The sequence below is a fragment of the Dysidea avara genome, chromosome 6, assembly GCF_963678975.1.
Source record: "Dysidea avara chromosome 6, odDysAvar1.4, whole genome shotgun sequence".
In the NCBI taxonomy this organism is placed as follows: Eukaryota; Metazoa; Porifera; class Demospongiae; order Dictyoceratida; family Dysideidae; genus Dysidea; species Dysidea avara.
Genome location: NC_089277.1, coordinates 18,707,423 through 18,718,928, shown reverse-complemented (window position 1 = coordinate 18,718,928; position 11,506 = coordinate 18,707,423).

Sequence of the window (11,506 nt, the reverse complement as noted above, 5' to 3'; positions counted from 1 at the left end):
AAATTTCAAAATTTTCCACTTTCAACATTATTATTCTAACATGCACCTATTCAGTGTTGTGCAATTGTGAGAGGGGTGCATCATGTACTTGGTTGTCTGTACCTACCCAAACTTTCCATTAGCAAAATGCTTCAGAGAGCCATACCACCTATAATCTAAAGGCAGTATATATAATCTACAGGCAGAAAATATTATGAATTTTATGTGGAAATGTCTCCAAATTGCAGTATTTTAGTATCTATTTTTTATAATTTCCTGGGGGGGGGGGGGGGGGGGCATGCCCCCAGGCCCCTCTAGTTCCAGCATGCTTTTGCTGGGAAGTGTTCTTTGCACACCTCTACCCAAGAGATTAGTACCTTGAGTTAGCCCCCCCTTTATAAATCCTAGATCCGCCCCTGTCAAGGACATCACACTTATTGAGCAGGTCCAGAGAAGAGCAACAAAGTTTATTTTAAATGACTATAGTTCTGATTATTAGTATAGCTAGCTAGTATAATTATTGTAGTAGCTATATAGCTAGTTAGCTAACTATAGCTATATACATGCAATATGCATGGGCATCTATTAGCTAGATATAGCAATATATCTACTGAATGGTTGGATCGCTTACTCTTTGCAACTAGCCATAGGACCTTGGAGTTACTGCATATATATCTTAGTGGGAAACACGGATCCCTGGTGATATATGTGCGGGGAAACACGAATCCCTAGGGATATGTGTGTGTGGTGAAATATTTAAAAAATCGCTACGGGAAACACATATCACTGACAGCCTTTGGTGGGAAACGCGGATCCCTAGTGATATGTGTGCGGGGAAACACGGATCCCTAGGGATATGTGTGCGGGAAACACGTTACCCGGGGAAACATATATCACTGTGACAGCGGGTACTGTGGTGAATATTTCAAAAAACAGACCAGTTACTCCATTGTGCTTCTAGCAAGTCACTATCCATTAACAGACCGTTGCCATACTGCCACGAATTGGGTTTCTCTCTACCTCTGGTGTCAACAAACCACGGGCCAAAACGAAACAATCTGTCTTCCGCGCGTCTTTTCACCATCACAAATGCACTGAACAGCCACTTAATGGCAGTTTGGTAGTCGCCTATCAATGGAGAATAAAGTACTACAAGGATATGAGTGTAATTAGTATAGTTTCTGAAAAAATGACCATGGAGCCCGCCAAGTCGCTACACAAGATGAAGCGTTCCACTGCTACATCAGGAACTAGCATGAACTCGTAGCTGGTCTACTTCCTGGAAGTAGACCAGCTACGAGTTCATGCTTCTAGTATGTTGTTACCCATTCATAGGTGGTTACCACATAATCACGAAATAACTGCTCTTGTACAAGGTCTGTTAGAAAGAACGAATACGCAATTATTTTCTATTGCACCATTGGGGCTGTATCCACACGTCTTAAATAAACGCTGCAAGTGTCTTAAATAAACGCCGCATTTGTGACGTCACGTGATTACGCTCTATAGAGCAGTCACAGTATTCTTCAGAGGAGTAGTGTAGCAAGCTTATAGATAAGGAGATATTGTTGGTAAGGGGTAGCTATTATCATTGTCAGCAGGTCATGACCTTTTTTTGGTCTTTTTCTTACACTAGCCATTACGTACAGTATGTTACCATTTCGGTTTTTATCGTAATTTCGCGTAATTTTGCTCTTACTCTCGCTCTTACTGTGTTTCTAGGATTAGTAACAGCACCTCTAGGATTAGAAAACGCTTTTAGGATTAGGAACAGCGCCCCTAGGATTAGGAACAGCGCCCTTGGGATTAGGAACAGCACCCTTGGGATTAGGAACAGCGCCCTTGAGATTAGGAACAGCGACCTTGGGATTGGGTAAAGCGACCTTAGGATTAGAAAGAAGCGCTAGTAGGATTAGGACAACGTTTAAAAACATTAGGTTATTAGGTTAGGGTATGGGTTAAATATATAGTGATATTATATTGATTTACATTTGTGACATTTGAATATGGCAAAATAAGAACAGCTGGCAGCTAGCACTGGTGGTACAGTGGTTAGGCAGCTAGCATTGGTGGTATAGTGGTTAGGGACACTGCTCTTCAGGCTGGAGGTCTGTGGTTCGAGTGCCTGTTGTGGCAACTTTTTTTTCTTTTTCTGTACCTTTTGGTGTCATTTTTTTTTCTAAGTTATAATGGTAACATACTGTACCTAATGGCTTTTTTCAACTTACAGCTTGGGTGAAGTTGTGATTCAGAATGGAAACCTCCTTGCCTCTGGATCCCCAATTTAACTCTTTGCCCTGGGCCCCTTAATTTCTCTGGGCGGCCCTGGTGATTACGTGTGCGTAAGATGAGGGTGAACGGGTGTAGTACCCAAGGAGTTGTCTCTAGCATTTGTTAATGTAGTCATCTTCTTGTGAGGTAGCTAGCTAATAATGTCTTTGAGGGGTGGACGAGGGGCGGATCTTAGGGATGTGCCGATTTTGCCGGCAAAATTTTTGGAAAACTACGTTGGTAAAAGCAAAGAGCAAAATGCTGGAAAAATAGGTGGAAAATTGGAAAAATGGGCACCAAGGAATGGCAACTTGGCACATTTTGTATGATAAAGATCGAGATACTCTAATAGAATAATAGTCACACATAGTATTAGGACAACATATGCTCATAGGAAATGGTGACTAAAGATCGAGATACTCTAATAGAGCAGTCACTACGTACGAAATATTCTAATAGAGCAGTTACACATACTTGTAAGCTAGAGATACTGCAATTGATTTTTACTGATGCTCAGCAAAATAGAAAAATTTAGAGCAAAATATTGAGCAAAATTGGTAAAAAATAAAAGAATTGCTGGAAAGAAAAATAGGTAGAAAAAAAAGCAAAATAGGCTCATCCCTAGCGGATCTACTTTAGGATCCAGACTTCTAAAAGCGAGAGTTTCACTCTTATAATGGTGCTTTGTTTTACTGTAAAATCATGAACATTTACGCCATTAGAAATGCAACTGAAGCCTTGAACAGTTGCTGTAATAGCTTTAAAAGACAAGACGATAATTATTTTAGAGGCGCTTATTACGTACGAAGGTAAAAGATAGCTACTTCAAGTGATATTTATACTGTGTGGAAAGCAAAAAGAGTATAATATAGCTAGCTAGCTAGACAAAAAGAAGTTAACAAACTAGCTATTTTAAAAAATTCAAATTTCGAAAGGAAGTAGGGGTTCAGATATACATGCTACAAAAAGTAAGGAAACAAGCTCAAAAGTGCTACAGCTGAAATAAAAAATGATCCAGCAGTAAAAAGTAAGGAAACAAGATTAGGATGACTACTGGCTAAAATGAGACACACTTTAATGCCTATTTTTGGCTAGCATCTTGAAATGAGACCATCAAATTAGCCAAAAGTAGGGTTAAAGTGTTAGCAAGTAGTCGTCTAATCTTGTTTCCTTACTTTTTACTGCTGGATCATTTCTTATTTCAGCTGTAACACTTTTGAGCTTGTTTCCTTACTTTTTGTAGCATGTATATCAACCCTACTTCCTTTTGAAATTTGAAATTTTTAAAATAACTAGAAATAGATGAAGACGTTGTTGAAATTCTGAGAAACTTCCTAGCTTGCACATAGTAAAATTTTGGAGGGATTCAACAATCCGAATTTGGGTTATTATTTTATTACAAAATTATCATCCAAAAGTGGAAGACTAGAACAATCCAAATTTGGATGATTATTTTATGATAAAATTATCGTCCAAAAGTGGATGACTAGAACGATCCAAATCTGCATGGATGATTATTTAAGTAAAATTATCGTCCAAAAATGGATGACTAGAACAATCCTAATCTGGATGATTATTTTATAGTACAATTAACATCCAAAAGTGGAAGATTAGAACAATCCAAATATGGATGATTAATGATAAAATTATCATCTAAAATCGGATGACTAGGACGATCCAAATCTGAATGATTATTACTCATTTCGCTTACAAATTATAGGAAATGTGTCATTTCCATCCATTTTTGGAATGAAATTGTACAGGAGTAAAAACCTTCCAAAAGTGGATGAAAATAGGTCTACCATTGATTTCCTTCCATTTTTGGAAGCGGAACATATATGGAGGCATGCAGGCATGATAGCTACTCAATGCATATTGCAATTTAATGGAAAAGTAAAATTTAATGATCATGATATAAACTGATATCAATGGCGGATCCAGCATGGGGCACTTGGGGCAAATCCCCCCCGGAGGAGCCATGCTTCTGATTAAAATAGCTATACTAAACTTTGTGCCAGCCAAGATCAGTTTATTAACTCATCAAAATATGCACATTTTACTAGCATTTATTACAAATTCACATGAAAACAATGCAAACCAGTCAAACTAGCTGTAAAATTGTCACCCCAGCACCTTCGTGCGTATTATGCGCCTCTAAAATTAATTATCGTGTTGATGTTTTAAGATATTCAGAGCCTTTTAAATAGCTTTTAAGACTTCACAACCATCCGAAAAGGCCAAAATGGCAAAACTCAACTGTGAGACACTATACTTATACTAAGAGGTGATTATTTGTTGCTACAAAATGCAGCACTGAACTAGAGAATCTGGCTGTCTCCAACCACCTACAACATAGCCTGTTTGTGCCCCTCCCCTTGCCAGCTCCTGGATCCGCCCCTGTAGCATGGATTATTGTCCAGTAGTGAATCACAGGATAAATAATGTACAAAATGTTCAGTTGACAGCAATAATGAATGACCATGTGCATGGGAAGAGAATCTGTATGCGGGCGGGAAATGGGAAACAATGAATTTTCTAGGAATGGCCTTATAAAGTTTAGATTTAACAGTCTGCTCATGTGAGATTGTTGCTTGTGAAATAAAGTATGCCGATAATACTTCATTGATTGTATGTTCAATTTACAGACCTCTCTCTACCGATGAGCATTACCTTCAGAAATTTTGTACATAGCTAGATTCTATCATTAATGGTCATCCATCATCCACTGTGTGGATAGCAGGTGATGTTAATCTCCCAGATATATATTGGTCCAGTGACTGTGTTACAGGCCACGGCTATTCATTAAATCTAAACAACATTTTCCTAATTTTCCAGACTTACCCTAACTGTAGAATCTCCAACTAGAGGCCTAAGCATCTTTGACATTTTTTTAACCAACAGGCCTTCTCTGATTGTATCATGTAGTACAATTGATGGAATAAGAGACCACGAAGCTGTGTTAATGAAATCTGATACTATTGTTCACCTCACAGACTCCCCCAACGCGATCTGTCTTTGTGAGGAATTTGTAACAGCTTATAATACTTATACCCCTGTGAATGATTTGTGGAACAAGTTCTTGGATATTTGTAACACCTGTACATGTATGAAGCTTATTCCTACAAAACAAATTTCAACTAAATATTGCTGCCCATGGATTACACCTAGTTCAAAAGGGCTTACTAGAAAAAAACAATGTGCATACAACCGCGCTTGCCTAACAAATTTACAAACAGACTGGCTCTGTTACCGAGACATCAAAAAACAATCCCAACAAGGCTGTCGTCTTGCTTATAATAAATACCTATCTAGCCTTGTAGATCCAAGCTCTAACACAGTTACTAAACGTTTGTGGACTCTAATAAAGAATAAACGGAAAGGAGTAAGTCCTCTTGTAGATCATGGCATTACATACACTGATCCCAAGACAAAGCTGACTTGCTGGCTAATTACTTTTCTTCAATCTTTACTACTGAAAACACTGAGCATATCCCTGCCTTAAACAATAACCCCTTTCCTGATATTCCATCTATTGTAATAAATCCACAAGGAGTTCAACATCTACTTGCTAAACTACAAACTCACAAATCAGGAGGCCCTGACAACCTCCCTGCCCGTTTTTAAAAGAAGAAATTGCTCCTGCTTTAACTATGATTTTTCCAGCATCTCTTAATCAAGATTTTCTGCCACAGATCTAAAAGTCTGGAGCAATAGTCCCTAGCAGTTCACAAGGAAGGCAGTCATACTGAATGTGGCAATTACAGACCAATATCTCTTACCTGTATCTGTTCCAAGATTCTTGAACACATTATTGTTTCTAATATATCAGACCACCTGGATGCTTACCATGTTCTTTGTAATGAACAGCATGGCCTTCGCCACTGTATATAGATGTTGTGAGTCACAATTAATTTCTCTACCATAGATGATTTTGCTAGTTGCCTTAATGAAGGAGGCCAATGTGATGTTCTTTTTCTTGACTTCAGTAAAGCTTTTGACAGGGTGCCTTATTCCTGTTTACTTACAAACTCAACCACTATGGCATACGTGGTCCTCTATTGAAATGGCTTGAATCATTCCTGACTAATTAATCCCAACACTTATCCTGAACAAATGTACTAGCCATGAAACCAGTGTATTAGCAGGCGTCCCTCAGAGCACCGTCCTGGCACCCCTACTATTTTTACTTTATGTTAATGACCTGCCACAGTGCATCCACAACAAAATAAATCTCTATGTGATGATGTTTTATTATATTCTGTTATACATTCTGAAGCGGACTGTGTCCGCCTGCAGGAGGATTTGATTCAGTGGTCTATTATGTGGCAAATGGAATTTGATCCCTCCAAGTGTGAATTTTGCAGATCACTAATAAAAGGAATCCTATCACATACCAGTACTCCATCAGTGATGCAGTCATACAACAAGTAACACATGCTAAATATCTGGGAGTTACGATTGATGAAAAGCTATCATGGAATGAACATATTCTGAAAGTTACCAATAAAGCAAGGCAAGTTAATGCATTTTTACATCGCAATATTTCTAACTGTCCTACACATGTCAAATGTAACATCTATAAGATCATGATGTGCCCAATACTTGAATATGGCTCTACCATCTGGGACCCCACACCCATCTAAATACTAACTTACTAGAAAGTATCCAAAGAACTGCTGCAAAAGTTTGTTACAAATAATTATTTTAAACTTTCCAGTGTTTCTAGAATGTTGAACCACCTCAGTTTACCTACTCTACAGCAAAGGAGAAAGAGAAGGTGTTCAAGATAATTAATGATCTTATAGACATTCCTGCCAGCCACTTTGTACCTAAACAATGTTTACTTCGAGGAGGATACTATATCCATCTCTCTACAAAAATTGACTCTTATAAATTTTCATTTTTTCCTTCTGTAATTGTGACTGGATTTGACAAAACCAGGCTTCCACACACATCCAAATTTATGACTTTGAAAGACCATAATTGATGAGAGTGAGCTATCAGTTTCAACTTTGGACCTATCATTGCATAAAGTAATGAAAGCATTGTGTGAAACTTGTAGGGCAATAGCATACTGCGTTGTCAAGTTACTAGCAATTAAAGTTGAAGAATTGGATGTGTGTGGAAGCCTGGTTTTGTCAAATACGGTCACAATTAAATTATGGAATACGTAGTTTACCTCCACCTGTAGCTAGTTGATTCTCCCACACTTAGTATTAACTTAGATACTTATATGCACAACACCTGTGCGTTATAATCTGTCATTGATTCCTGCACAGTAATACTACTACTACTAATAATAATAATAATGTGGATATCGTGAATAAAAAATTAAAAAAAACTTAGACAAAAAAGCGTCCCAAACGAGGAAAAACAACAGAAAACAAAATCATGACTGGTCCGAGAATCGAACCCGGGACCTCCAGTACATTAGCCAAGGATCGTAGTGTGTGCTACGTGGCTCGAGTCCCAGCTACCCGAGGGGTGCGATACCTTTGCAAATCTGTACGTGATTTGAAACTTGATATGTGATTTGAAATTGGATTTGTGATATATTTGAAACGTCACGTGTGATTGCTGTAGTGCGATTTGTAAGGTTATTACTGGGTTCCTCGTAAGGTTATTACTGGGTTCCTCGCTGGGTTCTGAAGGACATTAGTTAATATTTTATTTTATTTTTTTTATTTATTGATTAGCAAACACCCGACAGGGTTTTTACGCTAATCTACATGGTACGCACACATAAGTGCCTAGTTTAAGTTACAATAACATAAGTGCCTATAGTTTAAGTTACAATAATGATTAGTACTAAGTTACAATAAATGCTAAGGTGCAATAGGTGTTAGGTTACAATTAGTGCTAAATTACAGTAAGTGGTAAGTTACAATAAGTGCTAGAATTACAATGAGTACTAAATTACAGTGAGTGCTAAGTTACAATAAATACAATAAGTGTTAAGTTACAGTTATAAAGTAGGAGTAGTTGATTTTGTTTAAATGTTTCAAGATCATTGGTAGATAGATTTAATTAAGAACTAGTATTGTATCACTATGAGTTTGTATCATCGCTCTAGATTTGTTGGTAGCTGAAGGGCGTACGTGAATTGTAGAGGTGTCATACCCCCCCCCTCTTAGTTTCTACCTTAAATACGTCATTCAAGAAGAAACCTATATGTGACCATGTTTTGGAAAACCATACATTTGGGCACATGCAAAATTTGTGGGAATCCTCAATTGAAAATTTCAGCAATTTTTTTAAAATTAACTTTTTTTGCATATTCTGATAAAACAACTATTTAGCCTTCTTGCTGTGAAATTTCACACCCATAGCTTCCTTATTCTAGGAGATATACTCAATTATATCAGACCATGTAGTAGTTTCACAATGCATGGGACAGCAATTATCTTACAAATTGGGTAATTTGTTCATTCCCAAAACCAAACATTTTCTTGTCTTTAGGCAATATAATACAAGTGATTTAAGTGAGGAAAAGCACAAAGAACACATGATTAAACTCTCGAGGATCTCTTTTCATTTATTTTAGATTGTGAGAAAGGAGATCTTTGTCAACAAAGTGATTTGTCATCAATTTGTCACACCTGATCACTATACACTTCTATAAACTGATAATGAAAAGTTAGTTTGTTACATATTAGATAGTAAATTAGCCATATCTTTGGAATGCTTCAATGAATCATCACAAAATTTTCACACAAGGTAAATAACCACTCAGTGCTTCATTGTAGCTATAAAAAAGAAAATGTCTTTGTGCCCAAATGTATAGTTTTCCAAAATAGGGTCACACATAAAAAGAATACCGGCCCAGTGAAGAAGAAACCAAAGTTGAACCCGACCCTATTACGCTAACGTGACGTTTGCCTGTTAAGCACAATGATGACTTCCATGCAGGGGCGGAGGAAGTATATAGTTGATATGAGGGGGGCTGGACTGACCCAGGCTTATCTCTAGTTTGGTAAGGTGAGACCCCCCCAAAAAAGGTCACAATTACCAACTAACAATAGCTTTCCACCTCACCAGCTACCATTTCTAGCTGATAAACTACAATCCTTACATAGCTCGCTACACAGTGACTACCTTATTGGAGTGACTGCTCTATTAGAGTATCTCGATCTTTATCAAGGTTTTCAGCCCCACTCCAAGAAAGATAATTTCGGTGAGATATCATTCTGAGGGGGGGGGCTTCAGCCCCCTAGCCCCTCCTTTCCGCCGCCTATGCTTCCATGCACTGTCTGTACGAAGGTAAGTTTTTAGGTCAGTGAGTTCGAGGCGATCGAGCTAGGGTTGGAGCGACCTTCATGCATAAGAAAGTCCCGGTTTGTCCAGCACAGGCCATTTATGTGCTGGGGGTGGTAGGCAAGTGCAGTCCATCAAGCCGGGATAATTTTTTTTATACATCTAGTGCGTTCGATACTCGAGTTTAACGACGAGTTATGGGTGACACTGCCGGACGGATATCAAACAGAAATAGTGTCCCGGGGCCTGCCGGACGAATATCTATACTGTGTATAAATTTTTATTAAAGCAGTTACAGTGTAAACATGGGTGGGGTCTATTCTACGGAACGGAACGGAACGCAATGATGGACTAAACTACGGAACGGAATGCTTTCTCAAATTGAAGCTTGCAGCTTACCATTGCTGTACAAGTTATCGGTGGCACTTCCAGCAGGTAATCAAACGTGTCCCAAGAAAGATAAAACGAATTTAAGGATCGATTGTGGGTTCTTGTTGGTTGTCATTAGTAACGAAGTACTAATTGTGGGAATAACTGACTCAATGCGTTCATCTTCGGATGTATCTAGTAGGGAACTTAATGCTTGACTTGTTTTTACTAGTATGTGAGTTGTTTTTGCTTACTTTGACTTTAGAATGTACCGGCAGTCTGGGGCCCAGCCTTTCTAATCAGCATAAATCAGTATGTAGCTACACTACAAAGGAAACAAGTATGGTGACAAGGTGAATCAACTCAGTCTAAGCAGAATCTAAAGGAATTTTGTGCAGTGTGTGAGGAGCAAACATTCAGATACCTCAAGGAGGCTATATTGTGTGAACATCAATGATTCAATAACAGAGTAGTGGACTAATGCCAGATATCTCAGCCTGAGTAGTGAGTTAAATCCAGGATGGGGCCTATTTTACAGAATGGAATGCTTTATGAGTCAAAACTTGCAGCTTGGCTAGCCGCTATCATTGCTGAAATTGCATTTTATCAGTGGAACCTCCAGGAAAATGGAATAGGATAATAATAAAATATTAATAGCTGTCTCATGCAGTGATTGTTCTACTACCTGATATATCAAGCAGGTCTCTTCAATTCATTTATTGCATGACCAAGGCAAGTTTTTTTACTACAGTACAGTAGCCAATTGGATGTCATTTGTTTCTGCTGATCTTGACAAGATAAATAGTTTAGAAGACCACTCAATTTCTTCAGTTTCAGAGCATAATATCCACAGAGAAATTAACTAGAAAGTTACTGGTGACAGGAAAAGGCTAGGTGATCATGACTTTATTCAGTCTAATAAACAGAATATATGGTTGATTGAGTGAGGTATCACTTTCAGAATGTTCAGACGACCAGTGATGAGATGCATGGATTCATCGAATTGTTGTTGCAGTTAGAGACATTAAATATCCAAAAGCAAACTGACTGTATAATAATAATACACTTTCTTTTTTTTTCTCAATTTTGAGCCTGTATACAAATAATTAAATTTTTCTTAGTCAATAGAAATCCTAGAATAAGATGGGAGAGAAAATTTATCCTTGTTTACCAATACTGTACAACTTCAAAGGAAAATGAAGAAAACATACAAATCAATAAAATTAGTACAACTACAATAAGGTGAACTATAGATTAAAATACATAATATGAATTAGAGCCTTCAGATAATTATTGCTCCTTGTAGATGGAAAAAACAAAGACTGGTGAGATCTTGGTTAATTAATGACAGTGGTTGGGGATTAAAAGGGTGGTAACTTCTTGAATATGTTGCAAAGTGGAAGTACAAATCAAAATGGGATATCAATTTCATTATGAAAAAATTGTATACATAGCATTACTGTATTCATTTGTCCTCCACTCAAATATGCTACAACAGTGTCGGTACATTGGCAGTCTACTTTGAAATCTCAACTCTAGAGTAGATCCAACACAGAGCAGCCCGCACTGTAACAAATACATGTGATCCCACTGTAATTTCATGGACCAGCTGCTGGTCCATGAAATTACAGTG